This window comes from Panthera pardus, unplaced genomic scaffold (assembly GCF_024362965.1).
Source record: "Panthera pardus isolate Hobbes unplaced genomic scaffold, ASM2436296v1 HiC_scaffold_27, whole genome shotgun sequence".
Lineage (NCBI taxonomy): Eukaryota > Metazoa > Chordata > Mammalia > Carnivora > Felidae > Panthera > Panthera pardus.
Genome location: NW_026526843.1, coordinates 61,707,485 through 61,725,943, shown reverse-complemented (window position 1 = coordinate 61,725,943; position 18,459 = coordinate 61,707,485). Strand labels below are relative to the sequence as shown.

At 37.6% G+C, this 18,459-nt stretch overlaps 1 protein-coding gene across 2 annotated transcripts in view; it reads left to right on the top strand.

Moving 5' to 3' along the window:
- The first annotated feature begins 627 nt into the window (after window positions 1-627).
- Window positions 628-18,459, top strand: part of GPR174 (G protein-coupled receptor 174) — a 125,302-nt gene continuing 107,470 nt past the window's right edge. The window contains exons 1-2 of one of the 2 annotated variants that reach the window (XM_053891466.1): window positions 628-802; window positions 7,105-7,136. The gene's annotated coding sequence lies outside the window, so the exon portion shown is untranslated. The remainder of the gene's footprint in view (window positions 803-7,104; window positions 7,137-18,459) is intronic. The other variant, XM_053891467.1, reaches the window with a different exon arrangement.

Here is an 18,459-nt window from a genome sequence, read left to right as displayed (position 1 = left end):
TTTGGAGTCTTTTGTGGTACCATGCTAATTTTAGGATTATTTGTTCTAGCTCTGTGAAAAATGTTGGTGGGTATTTTGATAGGGATTGCATTAAATGCATAGATTGCTTTCAATAGTATATACATTTTAACAATATTTAGTCTTCTAATTCATGATAATGGAATGCCTTTACATTTCTTTTTTTCTGGCTATTTTATTTATTTATTTATTTATTTATTTATTTATTTATGTTTCCTTTTTTTTCTTTTCCTTTTTTTCAATTTAAATACCACTTTAATTTTACTTAGCATTTCTTTGTCTCATCTTTAATTTCTTTCATCAGTGTTTTATAGTTCTCAGAGCACAAATCTTTTACCTCTTCAGTTAGTTTTATTCCTAGGTATCTTATTATTTTGGTATGATTGTAAATGGAACTGTTTACCTAATTTCTCTTTATGTTGCTTTATTATTGGTGTATAAAAATGCAACAGATTACTGTACATTGATTTTATATCCTGCAATTTATTGAATTAACATATCAGTTCTAGCAGTTTTGGGGTGGAGTCTTTCTGGCTTTCTCTATATAGTATCATGTCATCTGTAAATAGTGAAAGTTTTACTTCCTCCTTAACCAATTTGGATGCCTTTCATTTCTTTTGGTTGTCACTTGCTGTGGCTAGGACTTCCAGTACTATGTTAGATAGCAGTAGTGAGAGTGGACATTCCTGTCTTGTTCCTGACTGTAAAGAAAAACTCTCAGCTTTGCCACATTGAAGATGATATTAGCTGTGGGATTTTAAAAAATGGCCTTTATGATGTTGAGGTATGTTCCCTCTGAACCTACTTTGTTAAGGGTTTTTACCATGAATGGATATTAGACTTTTCCAAGTGCTTTTTCTGTCTCTATTGAAATAATCATATGGTTCTTATTCTTTCTTTTATTAATGTGGTGTATCCCATTGATTGACTTGCAAATCTAGAAATAAATCCCGTTAGATTGTGGTGACTGATTTTTTAAATGTATTGTTGGCTTTGGATTGGTAGTATTTTATTGAGAAGTTTTGCATCCATATTCATAATGGATATTGGCCTGTAGTTTTCTTTTTTAGTAGTCTTTATCTGGTTTTGGTATCATGCTAACACTGGCCACATAAAATGAATTTGGAAGGTTTCCTTACTCTTCCTTTTCTATTTTTTTTGGAATAGTTTGAGAGGGATAGGTATTACTCTTTTTTAAAATCTTGTTAGAATTCACCTGTGAATCAATCTGATCCTAGAGTTTTGTTCATAGGAAGTTTTTTGATTACTGATTCAATCTCCTTGCTGGTAATCGATCTATTTAAATGTCCTATTTCTTCCTTCTTCAGTTTATATATTATATCTTATATCCACTTTATATTTATATTTTATATATTCTTGTAGTTTATATGTTTCTAGAAATTTATTTATCTCTTCTAGGTTTTCCACTTTGTTGGCATATAAGTTTTTTAAAAAGGAGGAGGGTAGAGAATGGGCTAGATGGATGGTGTGTATTAAAGAGGGCATTTCTCATGATGAGCACTGGGTGTTGTGTGTAAGTAATAAATGACTGAGTTCTACTCCACAAACCAACATTGTACTGTATGTTTACTAAAATTTAAATAATAAAATAAAATAAAATAAAATATTCTCTTATAATTTGTTGTATTTCTGTGGTGTTGGTTGTTATTTATTCTCTCTTATTTGTGATGTTTTTGAGTCCTTTCTCTTTTTTTCTTGATTTCATGGCCAGAGGTTTATCAATTTTATTGAGTTTTTCAACGAACCAGCTCCTGGTTTCATTTATCTGGTCCATTGTTTTGTTTTGTTTTGTTTTCTATATCATTTATTTCTGCTCTAAGCCTTCCTTCTGATGGCTTTAGGTGTATTTGTTCTTTTTCTAGCTCCTGTGGATATAAATTAGGTTTTTTTATTTAAGATTTTTCTCACTTCTTGTGGTAGCCTGCATTGCTATAAACTTTCCTCTTAGAATTGTTTCTGTTTTGTAGTTAGTCAAGGCATGAAATAAAGAGCAGGTGCAGCAGCAGAAACAAGAGCAAAGATATATGAGGCAAAGAAAGGAGCACAGTCGGTAAGACAAAGGGGAGTTTGCATCAGGGAGCTGGCAAACTATGACCCAAGGACCACGTGCCTGTTTTTGTGAACTGAAGTTTTCTTTTTAATTGTAGTAAAATATAGGTAACATAAAATTTAACATTTTAACCATTTAGAAGTATACAGCTCAGTGGCATTAAATATATGTGTGATGTTCATTGCCACTATCCATTTCCAGAACTTTTCATTGTCCCCAAATGAAACTGTACCCATTAAGCACTAAGTCCCAAATCTTTATTCCTCAGAGCCCCTGGTAACCACTATTCTATTTTCTGTCTCTATGACTTTGCGTATTCTAGATACCTCATACAAGTGGATTCATATAATATTTGTTCTTCTGTTCCTGGCTTACTTACCATGTTGTCATTTCATCCATATTGTATCCTGTGTAAATAAAGTTTTATTTGAACTTCTGCTTTGAATTACTTCTGCTTTGTCCTATAGATGTGTTATTTTTTCATTTGTTTCCATATACATTTTTCATTTCTTCTTTTATTTCTTGATTGACCCAATCATGGTTTAGTAGTGTATTATTTAACCTCCATATATTTGTGGTCTTTCTAGATTTTTTCTTGTGGTTGACTTCTAGTTTCATTGATTTGTGGTCAGAAAAGATGCATGGTATGATTTTGACCTTCTTGAATTTGTTGAAGCCTGTTTTGTGGTCTAATATGCGATGTATTGTGAAGAAATTTCCATGTACACTTGAAAACAATGTGGATACTGCTGTTTGGGGATGGAATGTTCTGAATATATCTGTTAAATCATTCTTTTTCAGTGTTTCATTCAAAGCATTGTTGCTTGTTGATATTCTGTTTAGATGATCTGTCCATTCATGTAAGTAGAGGGTTAAAGTCCCCTACTGTTACTGTATTTTTATTGATTACTTTCCTTATGTTTGTTATTGTTTTATGTGTTTGAGCTCCTATGTTGGGTGCAGAAATACTTATAATTGTTATATCTTCTTGTTTGATTGTCCCCTTTATTATTACATGGTGTTCTTCTTTGTCTCTTGTTGCAGTCTTTGTTTTAAAGCCTATTTTGTATGAAACAAGGAGTGCTACTCTGGCTTTCTTTTTACATTCATCTGCATGATGGATGTTTCTCTATCCCCTCACTTTCAATTTACAGCTGTTGTTATGTCTAAAATAAGTCTTTTGTATGAAGCATATAAATAGGCTTGTGTTTTTCATCCAGTTTGTCATCCTATATATTTTGACTGGAGAATTTAATCCATTTACATTCAAAGTAATTATTTATAGGTATGTGTTTATTTTCATTTTATTACTTGGTTTGTGGTTGTTTCTGAAGATTTTCTCAGATACTCTTTAATCTTTCTCTTTTTAATGTTTTGCTGATTTTTTTAGTAATATATTTGGATTTCTTTATCTTTATTCTTTGCATAAGTGTTAGTGGTTTTTGGTATATGGTTACCATTAGGTTTATTTAGAACCTGTTATGCATAAGAACCTGTTCTATATTAAGTTGATTGTCATTTAAGTTTGAACCCATTCTTTACTCCTCTCCTCCCCATGTTTCAGTATATGTTGTCATATCTTACATTCTTTTATTTTGTGAGTTATTTGACTTATTTTTTTACATAAATATTAATTTTAAGTTTTTTGTGTTTTTTACCTTCACAGCGTCACTTTTGGTCTCCCCTTTCCACTCAAACAGTCCCCTTTAATATTTCTTGCAGGGCTGCCTTTGTAGTCATGAACTCTTTTAGTTTTTGTCTGGGGAAATATTTCTTTTTATATTCTGAATGATAGCCTTGCTAGGTAGAGTATCCTTGCCTGCAGATTTTCCCCTTCCAGCACTTTGAATATATCATGCCTCTCTCTTCTAGCTTGGAAAGTTTCTGCTGAAACATCCCCTGCTACCCTTATGGGGTTTCCCAAGTATGTTACTGTCTTCATTTGCCTTGCTGTCTTTTTTAATTTATTTTAATTAATTTTTTTAAAATTAATTTTGACAGACAGTGAAAAAGAAAGAGAGAGAACATACACACACAAGTAGGGGAGGGTCAGAGATAGAGGGAGAATGAAAATCCCAAGCAGGTTCTGCACTGTCAGCACAGAGTTTGATGGGGCTCAATCCCATAAATTGTGATATCATGACCTGAGCTGAAACCAAGAATCAGACACTTAACCAACTGAGCCACCCAGATTCCCCTGTATTGCTGTTTTATTTTTTTCTTTATCACAGCATTTGCAAATTTTATTACAATATGTGTTGGTGTGGATCAGCTTCTGTTGATTTTGTTGGGAGTTCTCTGTGACTCCTGGATTGGGTATCTCTGTTCTTTCCCCAGATTAAGGAACTTGTCAGCTATTATTTCTTCAAATTAATTTTCTGTCCCTTTTTTTATATCTTCTTTTTCTAGGGCCCCTGTAATAGCAATGCTATTATTATTTCGTGTAGTCACTGAGTTCCCTAAGTTTATTCTTGTTTTGCATAATTATTTTTCTCTTTTGTTAAGCTTGATTAATTCCCAGCCACTCTATCTCTTAGGTCTTAAATTCATTCCTCTGCTTCTTCCAGTCTGCTGTTCATTCCATCAAGTGTGTTCTTCATTTTGTTTACTGAGCCCTTTATTTCTGTTTTTATTCCTTATTTCTGTGTTCTTACTCATGGCTTCCAATCTTTTCTCCAGTCATGTGAGTATCCTTATGATTATTGCTTAAATACTCTATCAATCATATTACTCATATTTGTTTGACTTAGATATATGGTGTGCCCTTGTCCTGGTCTTTCTCTTTGGGACAAATTTCTCTGTCTTCTCATTTTTCTAAGTATTGTTACCTGTTTCTCTGTGTTTGGAAAGTCTGCTATATCTCCTGTCCTTGAGGGTAATGATGTTTTGAAGAAGAGGTCCTGTAGTGCACCCCCCTGTTTTCCAGGGTCTGGTATATCCAAGAGTGTGTCCAATGTGTCCTTCATGTACTGTGATCTTTTGTTCTGGTTACTTTATCCTTCAGGCCAGTCCTTTGCAGACGCTCTCTTTGCCTATTTTAGGCAGTACTTGCTTCCTTGCCTGAATGTGGTGCATTTTAACTAGGTGTGCTCTCATGTATCTGTGAAATGAAATCTGTCAACACCACCACTGGAACTGAGACACTACCAAACTCCCAAGTTAGGAGATGTGGTATGTGCAGGGCTTTGGACCATTCTTCTTGGGGAGGGGGCCCACCACACTGGGACTGAGACAAGCAAGACTGGGAAGTGTGGTTCCACTGGATCAAAGGAGGGCAGAGCTTGGTGTAAACAAGTTAGGTAGCTAGGGTTAGGGGCAGACTGGTTTTCAAAGGTGTCTCTGTGTTTATGCTGAGGCATGGGGTAAGGAAATGATGTTGGCCAGTTCCTTTGTTCTTGGAGATGTCTCTCCAAGAATGCTGACTCTGAGACATGCTCTGAAATAAGCAAATAACATCTGCAATGTGTTCCTCATGTGCTCTTCAGATTTATGTTTCCATACTATGTGTCCTCTGGTTGTTTGCCTGCCTTCTTTCCAAAAGCAGCCCCAAAGCCCTCCAGTCTCTATCCCAGCCAAGCCTACTGACCTTTAAAATTTCAGGATTTAAGCCCCACTGGTTGCCCAGAAATCACACAATTTGGCCCCTCTGGCTTTCTAAGCCAATCACTATACAAATTTGTTTTCCCAATGCTCTCTCCTGTATGTTAGTCTGTCTTTTGCCCTTCTCCATGACCAGAGCTCCCTTCCTACTACAGCAGCAATGATCCATTTCCCTCCCAAACCACATCTCTGCACTTAATACCTTCTTTGATGTGGTTTCTTCATACCTTTAGTTGTGGAGTTTGTTCTTCCAGTCTTCGGGTCATTTGTGGGGGGGGGCGGTATTTAGAATGATTTGATAGCTATCGATTTGTATTTGTGGGACAATACAGGACTAGAGTCCTCCTATTCTGCTGTCATCTTCCAGTTCTGCCAGGTATTTTATTTTATTTTATTTTATTTTATTTTAAACTTATTAAAATGTTTATTTATTTTAAGAGAGAGAGAGCATGTGAAAGCAGGGTAGGGGCAGAGAGAGAGGGAGAGAGTGAATCCCAAGCAGGCTGTACACTGTCAATGAGAAACCTGATTCAGGGTTCAATATCATGAACTGTGAGATCATGACCTAACCCAAAATCAAAAGTTAGACACTTAACTGACTGAGCCACCCAAGTGCCCCCTGCTAGGTATTTTAGAAATTTAATCTTATTTTGTTGATGAGGATGTAGAGAAAGAGGATTTCTTTTGCATTGTTGGTGGCAATGCAAGCTGGTGCATCCACTCTGGAAAACGGTATGGAGGTTCCTCAAAAAGCTAAAAATAGAACTACCCTATGACCCAGCAATTGAACTACTAGGCATTTATCCAAGGGATGCAGGTGTCCTGTTTCAAAGGCATACATGCACCCCCATGTTTATAGCAGCACTATCAACAATAGACAAAGTATGGAAAGAGCCTAAATGTCCATTCATGTACACATGTGTATATATATATATATATATATATATATATATATATATATATATACACACACACAGTAGAGTATCACTTGGCAATCAAAAAGAATGAAATCTTGCCATTTGCAACTACGTGGATGGAACTAGAGGGTATTATGCTAAGTGAAATTAGCCAGTCAGAGAAAGGCAAAAATCATATGACTTCACTCATATGAGGACTTTAAGAGACAAAACAGATGAACATAAGGGAAGGGAAACAAAAATAATATAAAAACAGGGAGGGGGACAAAACAGAAGAGACTCATAAATATGGGGAAAAAACTGGGGGTTACTGGAGGGGTTGTGGGAGGGAGGATGTGCTAAATAGGTAAGAGGCACTAAGGAATCTACTCCCGAAATCATTGTTGCACTATATGCTAACTAATTTGGATGTAAATTTTAAAAAATTAAAATTAAAAACAAATAAAAATAAAAACAAAACAAACAAACAAAAATAATCTTATTTTATCCTAACAACAGGTTTCAAGATAAGAAACCAGAGATCAGAGATGGTAAGTGACTTGCTTATTGTCACACAGAAAATAGTTGGTAAGCTGGGGTATGAAATTAAGCTTGCAGACTTTAGATCCTGTGGGTTCAGCCATTCAAATTATTCTGCTAAAAGGGCTTCCAGGTTGGCCTGAAGTGAACAATGAGAACCACATATGGGTCTGTCTCTGGTGCATTGTGGTTTTCATGAATGAAATATAAATTCTTGTTGTAAGTAGGAGGGAAAAAAAAGGTGGATATCAACCCTGCTCTACCTGTCCTTGACAGAAAAATTGAGTTGAAATGACTTTTTAATATTAACATGTCAGACAAATTAGTGCCTTGGAAAGTACTAATTATAGCATTTCTCTTTAATTCTATAACCAGCTATCATGTAAAATGCACACATCAACTCCCTTTGTATTTTCCAGAACAATTTATTTCTTCACTAGTAATGAAGGAGATTTTATGTTCATAGTGTTGAATTCAACAGTGCCAAGTAGCACAAGTGTGTCTTTTACTAAGGTGAAATTGGTATAAACACTAGGTTTCAGGTGTACATTATAAATTGACATCTGTATTCATGACAAAGTAGTCACATCCAAATTCTATTACCATCCATCACCATCTATTTGACCACCTTCATCCATTTTTTGCACCTCCAAACTCCTTCCCTTCTGTAAACATCAATCTCTTTATGTCTATGAATTTTTTTCCCACTCACTTGTTTGGTTTGTTTCAGTTGTGGTGTTTTGTTTTGTTTTGTTTTGTTTTGTTTTGTTTTGTTTTTAGATTCCATTTTTGAGTGATATCATCCTGCTTTTGCCTTTCACTTTATGACTTATTTCACCTAACATACCCTGAAGGTCCATCTATGTTGCAAATGGCAAGATTTATATCTTTATTATGGCTGAGTAGTATTTCATTATGTGTTTATAACAAATCTTCTTTATTTATCTTAGGGACACTTAAGTTGTTTCCTTTCCTTGGCTATTGTAAATAATGCTTCTATGAAAATTGGGGTGCATATATATATTTAAATTAGTATTCTCATATTTTTTTGGATTAATACTCAGGAGTAGAATAGCTGCATCATATGGTAATTCTATTCTTAATTTCTTGAAAAATCTTCATACTGGGTTCCATAGTAGCAGCACCAATTTGTATTCCCACCAATAGTGTATGAGGATTCTTTTGTGTCCAAATTCTCTCCAATACTTGTCATTTCTTATCTTTTTGATGAGAGCCAATCTAAGTGGTGTGAGGTAATATCACATTGTAATCACATTTGACTTGCATTTTTGTAATAATTAGTGATGTGGAAGATAACTTTCATATGTCTGTTGGCTATCTGTATGACTTCTTTGGAAAATGCCTATTCAGGTCTATGTCCACTTTTTTTTCCTATTTTTATTTATTTGTTTATTTATTTATTTATTTATTTATTTATTTATTTATTTTTTCACTATATGAAGTTTATGTCAAATTGGTTTCCATACAACACCCAGTGCTCATCCCAAAAGGTGCCCTCCTCAATAACCATCACCCACCCTCCCCTCCCCCCCACCCACCATCAACCCTCAGTATGTTCTCAGTTTTTAACAGTCTCTTATGCTTTGGCTCTCTCCCACTCTAACCCCTTTTTTTTTCTCCTTCCCCGCCCCCATGGGTTTCTGTTAAGTTTCTCAGGATCCACATAAGAGTGAAACCATATGGTATCTGTCTTCCTCTGTATGGCTTATTTCACTTAGCATCACACTCTCCAGTTCCATCCACATTACTACAAAAGGCCATATTTCATTCTTTCTCATTGCCACATACTATTCCATTGTGTATATAAACCACAGTTTCTTTATCCATTCATCAGTTGATGGATATTTAGGCTCTTTACATAATTTGGCTATTGTTGAGAGTGCTGCTGTAAACATTGGGGTACAAGTGCCCCTATGCCTCAGTACTCCTGTATCCCTTGGGTAAATTCCTAGCAGTGCTATTGCTGGGTCATAGGGTAGGTCTATTTTTAATTTTTTGAGGAACCTCCACACTGTTTTCCAGAGTGGCTGCACCAATTTGCATTCCCACCAAAAGTACAAGAGGGTTCCCGTTTCTCCACGTCCTCTCCAGCATCTATAGTCTCCTGATTTGTTCATTTTGGCCACTCTGACTGGCATGAGGTGATATCTGAGTGTGGTTTTGATTTGTATTTCCCTTATTAGGAGCGACATTGAGCATCTTTTCATGTGCCTGTTGGCCATCCGGATGTCTTCTTTAGAAAAGTGTCTATTCATGTTTTCTGCCCATTTTCACTGGGTTATTTGTTTTTCGGGTGTGGAGTTTGGTGAGTTCTTTATAGATTTTGGATACTAGCCCTTTGTCCGATATGTCATTTGCAAATATCTTTTCCCATTCCGTTGGCTGCCTTTAGTTTTATTGGTTGTTTCCTTTGCTGTGCAGAAGATTTTTATCATCATAAGGTCCCAGTAGTTCATTTTTGCTTTTAATTCCCTTGCCTTTGGGGATGTGTCAAGTAAGAAATTGCTACGGCTGAGGTCAGAGAGGTCTTTTCCTGCTTTCTCCTCTAGGGTTTTGATGGTTTCCTGTCTCACATTCAGATCCTTTACCCATTTTGAGTTTATTTTTGTGAATGGTGTGAGCAAGTGGTCTAGTTTTAATCTTCTGCATGTTGCTGTCCAGTTCTCCCAGCACCATTTGTTAAAGAGACTGTCTTTTTTCCATTGGATATTCTTTCCTGCTTTGTCAAAGATTAGTTGACCATGCTTTTGTGGGTCTAGTTCTGGGGTTTCTATTCTATTCCATTGGTCTGTGTGTCTGTTTTTTGGCCAATACCATGCTGTCTTGATGATGACAGCTTTGTAGTAGAGGCTAATGTCTGGGATTGTGATGCCTCCTGCTTTGGTCTTCTTCTTCAACATTACTTTGGCTATTCGGGGCCTTTTGTGGTTCCATATGAATTTTAGAATTTCTTGTTCTAGTTTTGAGAAGAATGCTGGTGCAATTTTGATTGGGATTGCATTGAATGTGTAGATAGCTTTGGGTAGTATTGACATTTTGACAATATTTATTCTTCCAATCCATGAGCATGGAATGTTTTTCCATTTCTTTATATCTTCTTCAATTACCTCCATAAGCTTTCTATAGTTTTCAGCACATAGATCTGTTACATCTTTGGTTAGATTTATTCCTAGGTATTTTATGCTTCTTGGTGCAATTGTGAATGGGATCAATTTCTTTATTTGTCTTTCTGTTGCTTCATTATTAGTGTATAAGAATGCAACTGATTTCTGTAAATTGATTTTGTATCCTGCAACTTTCCTAAATTCATGTATCAGTTCTAGCAGACTTCTGGTGGAGTCTATCGGATTTTCCATGTATAATATCATGTCATCTGCAAAAGGTGAAAGCTTGACTTCATCTTTGCCAATTTTGATGCCTTTGATTTCCTTTTGTTGTCTGATTGCTGATGCCAGAACTTCCAACACTATGTTAAACAACAGCGGTGAGAGTGGACATCTCTGTCGTTTTCCTTATCTAAGGGAAAAAGCTCTCAGTTTTTTCCCCATTGAGGATGATGTTAGCTGTGGGCTTTTCATAAATGGCTTTTATGATCTTTAAGTATGTTCCTTCTATCCTGCCTTTCTCGAGGGTTTTTTTTTAATTTTTTTTAATGTTTTATTTAATTTTGAGACAGAGAGAGACAGAGCATGAATGGGGGAGGGTCAGAATGAGAGGGAGACACAGAATCTGAAGCAGGCTCCAGGCTCTGAGCTGTCAGCCCAGGGCCTGACGTGGGGCTCAAACTCACGGACCCGAGATCGTGACCTGAGCCGAAGTCGGATGCTTAACCGACTGAGCCACCCAGGCGCCCCATCGAGGGTTTTTATTAAGAAAGGATGCTGAATTTTGTCAAATGTTTCTGCACTGATTGACAGGATCATATGGCTCTTCTCTTTTCTTTTATTAATGTGATGTATCACGTTGATTGATTTGCGAATGTTGAACAAGACCTCCATCCCAGGAATGAATCCCACTTGATCATGGTGAATAATTCTTTTTATATGCTGTTAAATTCGATTTGCTAGTATCTTATTGAGAATTTTTTCATCCGTATTCATCAGGGATATTGACCTGTAGTTCTCTTTTTTTACTGGGTCTCTGTCTGGTTTAGGAATCAAAGGAATATTGGCTTCATAGAATGAGTCTGGAAGTTTTCCTTCCCTTTCTATTTCGTGGTATAGCTTGAGAAGGATAGGTATTATCTCTGCTTTAACAGCTGGTAGAACTCCCCTGGGAAGCCATCTGGTCCTGGACTCTTATTTGTTGGGAGATTTTTGATAACCGATTCAATTTCTTCGCTGGTTCTGGGTCTGTTCAAGCTTTCTATTTCCTCCTGATTGAGTTTTGGAAGAGTGTGGGTGTTTAGGAATTTGTCCATTTCTTCCAGGTTGTCCAGTTTGTTGGCATATAATTTTTCATAGTATTCCTTGATAATTGTTTGTATCTCTGAGGGATTGGTTGTAATCATTCCATTTTCATTCATGACTGTAGCTATTTGTGTCACCTCCCTTTTCTTTTTGAGAAGCCTGGCTAGAGGTTTATCAATTTTGTTAATTTTTTCAAAAAACCAACTCTTGGTTTTGTTGATCTGCTCTACCGTTTTTTTAGATTCTATAGTGTTTATTTTGCTCTGATCTTTATTATTTCTCTTCTGCTGGGTTTAGGCTGCCTTTGCTGTTCTGCTTCTATTTCCTTTAGGTGTGCTGTTAGATTTTGTATTTGGGATTTTTCTTGTTTCTTGAGATAGGCCTGGATTGCAATGTATTTTCCTCTCAGGACTGCCTTCGCTGCATCCCAAAGCATTTGGATTGTTGTATTTTCATTTTCGTTTGTTTCCATATATTTTTTTAAATTTCTTCTCAAATTGCCTGGTTGACCCATTCATTCTTTAGTAGGGTGTTCTTTAACCTCCATGCTTTTGGAGGTTTTCCAGACTTTTTCCTGTGGTTGATTTCAAGCTACATAGCATTGTGGTTTGAAAGTATGCATGGTATGATTTCAATTCTTGTATACTTATGAAGGGCTGTTTTGTGACCCAGAATGTGATCTATCTTGGAGAATGTTCCATGTGCACTCAAGAAGAAAGTATGTTCTGTTGCTTTGGGATCAGTGCTCTAAATATATCATCAAGTCCATCTGATCCAATGTATCATTCAGGGCCCTTTTTTCTTTCTTGACCGTGTGTCTAGATGATCTATCCATTTCTGTAAATGGAGTGTTAAAGTCCCCTGCAATGACCACATTCTTATCAATAAGGTTGCTTATGTTTCTGAGTAATTGTTTTATATATTTGGAGGCTTCCGTATTTGGTGCATAGACATTTATAATTGTTACCTCTTCCTGATGGATAGACCCTGTGATTATTATATAATGTCCTTCTTCATCTCTTGTTACAGCCTTTAATTTAAAGTCTAGTTTGTCTGATGTAAGTATGGCTACTCCAGCTTTCTTTTGACTTCCAGTGGCATGATACGTAGTTCTCCATCCCCTCACTCTCAATCTGAAGGTGTCCTCAGGTCTAAAATGAGTCTCTTGTAGACAGCAAATAGATGGATCTTGTTTTTTTATCCATTCTGATACCCTATGTCTTTTGGTTGGCACATTTAATCCATTTACATTCAGTGTTATTATGGAAAGATACGGGTTTAGAGTCATTGTGATGTCTGTAGGTTTCATGCTTGTAGCTATGTCTCTGGTACTTTGTCTCACAGGATCCCCCTTAGGATCTCTTGTAGGGCTGGTTTAGTGGTGATGAATTCCTTCAGTTTTTGTTAGTTTGGGAAGACCTTTATCTCTCCTTCTATTCTAAATGACAGACTTGCTGATTAAAGGATTCTCAGCTGCATAATTTTTCTGTTCATCACATTGAAGATTTCCTGCCATTACTTTCTGACCTGCCAAGTTTCAGTAGAGAGATCCGTCACAAGTCTTATGGGTCTCCCCTTATATGTTAGAGCATGTTTATCCCTAGCTGCTTTCAGAATTTTCTCTTTAGCCTTGTATTTTGCCAGTTTCACTATGATATGTCGTGCAGAAGATCGATTCAAGTTACGTCTGAAGGGAGTTCTCTGTGCCTCTTGGATTTCAATGCCTTTTTCCTTCCCCAGATCCGGGAAGTCTCACCTATTATTTCTTCAAGTACACCTTCAGCACCTTTCCCTCTCTCTTCCTCCTCTGGAATACCAATTATGCATAAATTATTTCTCTAATTTTCCCCTCATACTCCTGGATTTTTTTTATCTCTCTTTTTCTCAGCTTCTTCTTTTTCCATAATTTTATCTTCTAGTCCACCTCTTCTCTCCTCTGCCTCTTCAATCCGAGCCATAGTTGTCTCCTTTTTATTTTGCAACTCGTTCACAGCCTTTTTTAGCTCCTCCTGGCTGTTCCTTAGTCCCTTGGTCTCTGTAGCAAGAGATTTTCTGCTGTCCTTTATACTGTTTTCAAGCCCAGTGATTAATTTTATGACTATTATTCTAAATTCACTTTCTGTTATATTGTTTAAATCATTTTTGATCAGTTCATTAGCTGTTGTTATTTTCTGCATGTTTTTCTGAGAGGAATTCTTGTGTGTCGCCATTTTGCATAGTCCCTGGAGTGGTGCGGGACTGGGGGACACTTCCCCTGTGCCGTCTTGAATAACTTGCGTTGGTGGGCAGTGCTGCAGTCAGAACTGATGTCTGCCCCCAGACCACTGCTGGGGCCACGGTCAGTCTGGTGTGTGCCTTTTCTTCCCCTCTCCTAGTGGCGGGATACACTGTGGGGTGGGGTGGCGCATCTGGGCTACTTGCACACTGCCAGGCTTGTGGTGCTGGGGATCTGGCGTTATTACTGGGGTGGATCGGCAAGTTGCACAGGGGCGGGAGGGGCCGGCTCAGGTCGCTTTTCCTTTGGAGATCTGCTTCGGGAGGGGCCCTGTGGCACCGGGAGGGAGTCAGACCCGCCAGAGGGATGGATCCGCAGAAGCACAGCTTTGGGTGTTTTCGTGGTCCAAGCAAGTTCCCTGGCAGGAACTGGTTCCCTTTGGGATTTTGGCTGGGGTATGGATGAGGGAGATGGAGCTGGCAAGTGTCTTTGTTCCCCGCCAAGCTGAGCTCTGTCAGCTTATAACCTTAGCTTATAACCTTCCAGATGTCAAGTCCCGCTTGCTGTCGGAACACATTCCGTCCAGCCCCTCCGCTTTTGCAAGCCAGACTCGGGGGTCTGCTTGGCCGGTGGGCTGCCCCTCTGCCCCAGCTCCCTCTCGCCAGTCAGTGGAGCACGCAACGCCTCATTGCCCTTCCTACCCTCTTCTGTGGGCCTCTTATCTTTGTTTGGCTCCGGAGACTCCATTCTGCTAGTCTTCTGGCGGTTTTCTGGGTTATTTAGGCAGGTGTAGGTGGAATCTAAGTGATCAGCAGGACACGTGGTGAGCCCAGCGTCCTCCTACGCCGCCATCTTCCCAGGATCCCTCCCTATGTCCACTTTCTAATGAGGTTGTTTTTTGTTTTTTTTTTTTTGGTTTTTAAGTTTTATGAGCTCTTTACATATTTTGAATATTAACAACTTTTGGATATGTGATTTATAAATATCTTCTATCAGTAGGTTGCCATTGTGTTTTGGTGATGGTTTCCTGTGATGTGCAAAATGAGTTTTAGTTTGTTGTAGACTCATTTGTTAATTTTTGCTTTTGTTTTCCTTGCTTTTGGAGTCAGATACATAAAAACATCACTAAGACTAATGTCAAGGAGGTTACTGCCTATATTTTCTTCTAGGGGTTGTATTGTTTCAGGTCTTGTGTTCAAGTCTAATCCATTTTGACTTAATTTTTGTGTATGATGTAAAAGAGTGATGTGGTGTCATTATTTTGTATGTGACTGACCAGTTTTCCCACCAATATATATTGGTTTTCTTCTCCGTTGTATATTCTTAGTCCCTTTGTCATAAACAAATTGTCCACCTATGTATGGATTTATTTCTAGGCTTTCAATTTTGTTCCATTGATCTGCATGTCTCCTTTTATGCCAGTACCATATTGCTTTGATTACTGTGGCTTTGTAATATAGTTTGAAGTCAGGGAGAGTGATACCTTCAGCTTTCCTTTTTTCAAGATCACTTTGGCTATTCAGAATTTTTTGTGATCCCATAAGCTGATAGCAAGTTAAATCTGAACATAATCCAAAACTTTACTTTTTTACTTCCCCCCCCCTTTTATGTTTTGCCTTCCTTAACTAATTATTGCAGCTTTAGTTAATTTTACTACTTTTGTTTTTTACTTCCTTTGTGTAATTGATACACTTCTTTCTTGTGTGTTTTTTGTTTACAGTGAGATTTTTTATGCATGGTTTTTGTTATTATTTAGGGCTATTTCTTTTCAAGTCAAAGAAGTTTCTTTAACATTTCTTGTAAGACTGTTTTAATGGTGATGAACTCCTTCAACCTTTACTTACCAGAGAAACCCTTGATCTCTCCTTCAATTCTGAGTGTTAACTCTGATGGGTAGAGAATTTTGGTTTGGAATTATTTTCATTTCATCACTTTGAGTATATTGTGTTACTCTCTTCTGGCCTGCATAGTTTTTGTTGAGAAATTTGTTGATTTCCTTATGGAGTTTTATTTATTCATAAGAAGTTGTTTTTCTCTTGATGCTTTTAAGATTCTCTTTTTATCTTTAACTTTTGCCATTTTAATTATAATTTGTCTTTGTGTACATCTGTTTTGGTCATTTTATTTGGGATTCTCTGGGCTTCCTGGGCCTGGATGCCTGTTTCTTTCCCCAGATTAAGAAAGTTTCAGCCATTATTTAGTCAATAAGTGTTCTGGCCCTTTTTCTCTCTTCTTCCAAGACCAATATGTTATTTCACTTGAGGTGACTCAGAGATCTCTTAAGGAGTCTTTACCTTTTTATTTATTTTTTCTTATTGCTGCACTGTCTGGGTGATTTCCCATTGCTTTCTCTTCCAGCTGACTGATCCGTTCTTCTGCTTCATCCAATCTGCTTTTGAACCCCTCTAGTATATTTTAACATTTGATTATTATATTTTTCAGCTCTCTATGTTCTATTAGAGCTTTCTTATATTAGGTATCTCTTTGTTGAAGATCTCACTGTGTTCATCCATTCTCCTCTCGAGTTTGGTGAGCATCTTTATAACATTACTTTGAAATCTTTATTAAGCAGATATCTTATCTCCATTCCATTAAGGACTTTTCCTAGTGTTTTTTTTTTAAGTTTATTTACTTGAGAGAGATAGAGCATGAGCAGGGGAGGGGCAGAGAGAGAGAGGGAGAGAGAGAATCCCAAACAGACTCCATGCTGTCAGTGAGGAGTCTGACATGGGGTTTGATCTCACAACCATGAGGATCATGACCTGAGCTGAATCAAGAGTTGGATGCTTAACAGACTGAACCACACAGAGACACCCCTTCTGAAGTTTTATCTTATTATTTTATTTGAAATATATTCCTTTTTCTCCTTTGTCCTGACTTTCTTTGTTTATATCTATGTGTTAGGTGAATCATCTGTTTCTCCCAGTCTGGATGGAATGGTCAGTGTAAGGTTGAGGAGGTGTACTTCCATCTGTGCAGTGCTGTGATAGTGATAGCCTGCCAAGCTCTGTTTCTCCAATTGTTTCAGTACAATGCAAACATTCTTGGCCAGATGAACCAGGCATTCACAGGAGGTCCTTTGTGTGAGTAGCATACGCCCTCTGGGGCAGGGGAGAAAAGTGTCACAGTGGAGGAGCACTGGTTCAGGGAAGCCCAACCTTGTGTCTAGTGGGGCAGCATTGGTTATGGAGGAGTGCTGAATTGGAGCAAGCCTGTTCACCAGGTTTTGTGGAGTGGGAGCCATGGTAAACAAGTCCAAACTAAGACAACCCTGTGTGCCAGGTCTAGCAGTGTGGGGGCTGCAGAGTATTTCTGGGGCAAGGGAACAATGGTAGCAAGGAAGATTAAGAATGCAAAAAATGGCACAGACCAGGCTAGCAAGGAATAAGAAGACTTAAAAAATAATGGTGTCTGCCACTGCCTCTGTTCCTCGACAGATGTTCAACAGATCACTGCCCCTTTGGTGAGACTTGTTAACTAATTTCCCTCTCATACTGTCCAGGCATTTCTCAAGCTACTACCTGTGTTTTAGGTTTCCTAGCAAGTAAGACTGCATGTAAGCCCTTCAAGATGTACAACCCTCTGGGTTTCCCAGATGTTAGTCCCACTTGATTTCAAAACTAGTCATTTTGGGGGCTAGCCATTCTAGTAAAGGTCTAATCACCTGGAGTGCCCAATGTGGAGCTTAAGCCCCTTGCTCCTTAGAGAGGAACTGTGCATGTATGATCTGCTTCATGCTTGTGGGTTGCTGCATTGAAAGTAGGGGTCCTGACAAAACTGCTTCTCTGCCCTTCCTGCCCATCTCAATGTGGCTTATCTTCCCCATTGTTGTGGAACAACTTTTTTAGTCTTCAAGTCTCTTTTGTGGAGAATTGTTCTATGTGTAATTGTAACTTGTTCTATGTGTAATTGTAACTTTGGTGTGTCTGTGGTAGGAGGTGAGCCCAAGATCTTCCTACACTGTGCTCTTGAAGACTCTTCTAAGGAGAACACGTCTTAAAGTATTATTTTGTTTTTAACTTCCTGTATCACAAGGTTTGTTTTGATGTAATTTCTCCTTATTATGGAAAAAGATCCTGAGGTTGAGATGATAAGCAATTAGTTGCAGGTCAGCTTTACAATCACCTATGGCTGTCACCTAAAGATCCATTTTTTTTTTCCTCAGCTCTGTTAGTCAGAGTGGTTATTAACTATGGCTCTGCCTTTAGAATTATTTGGTAAACTATTTAGCTTTATTTTTTTAAAGTAAGATGTGGTCCAGATGTTCTAACCTAAATAGCCTTTGGTGGAGTTCAATAATAATTATATTAATTGGTGTAAAAATTATTATATAAAATTAATTATTCTAATATGTACAATTCAAAGGTGGTTAGTATATTTGTGGCACCTAGGTGGCTCATCAGTCTTCTGACTTAGCTCAGGTCATCATCTCACAGTTTATGAGTTTGAGCCCCGCGTGGGACTCTGCTGACAACTGTGCGCCTGGAGCCTGCTTCAGATTTTGTGTCTCCCTCTTTCTTTGCCCTTACTGAGCTCATGCTCTCTCTCTCTGTCTCAAAAATAAACTTAAAAAAAAAGTCATTTGGTATATTCAAATTGCTGTGCAACAATTACCTTTATCTAGTTCCAAACTAATTTTATCACCCAAAAGGAAAACTCATACCCATTAAGCAGTGACTCCATTTCTCC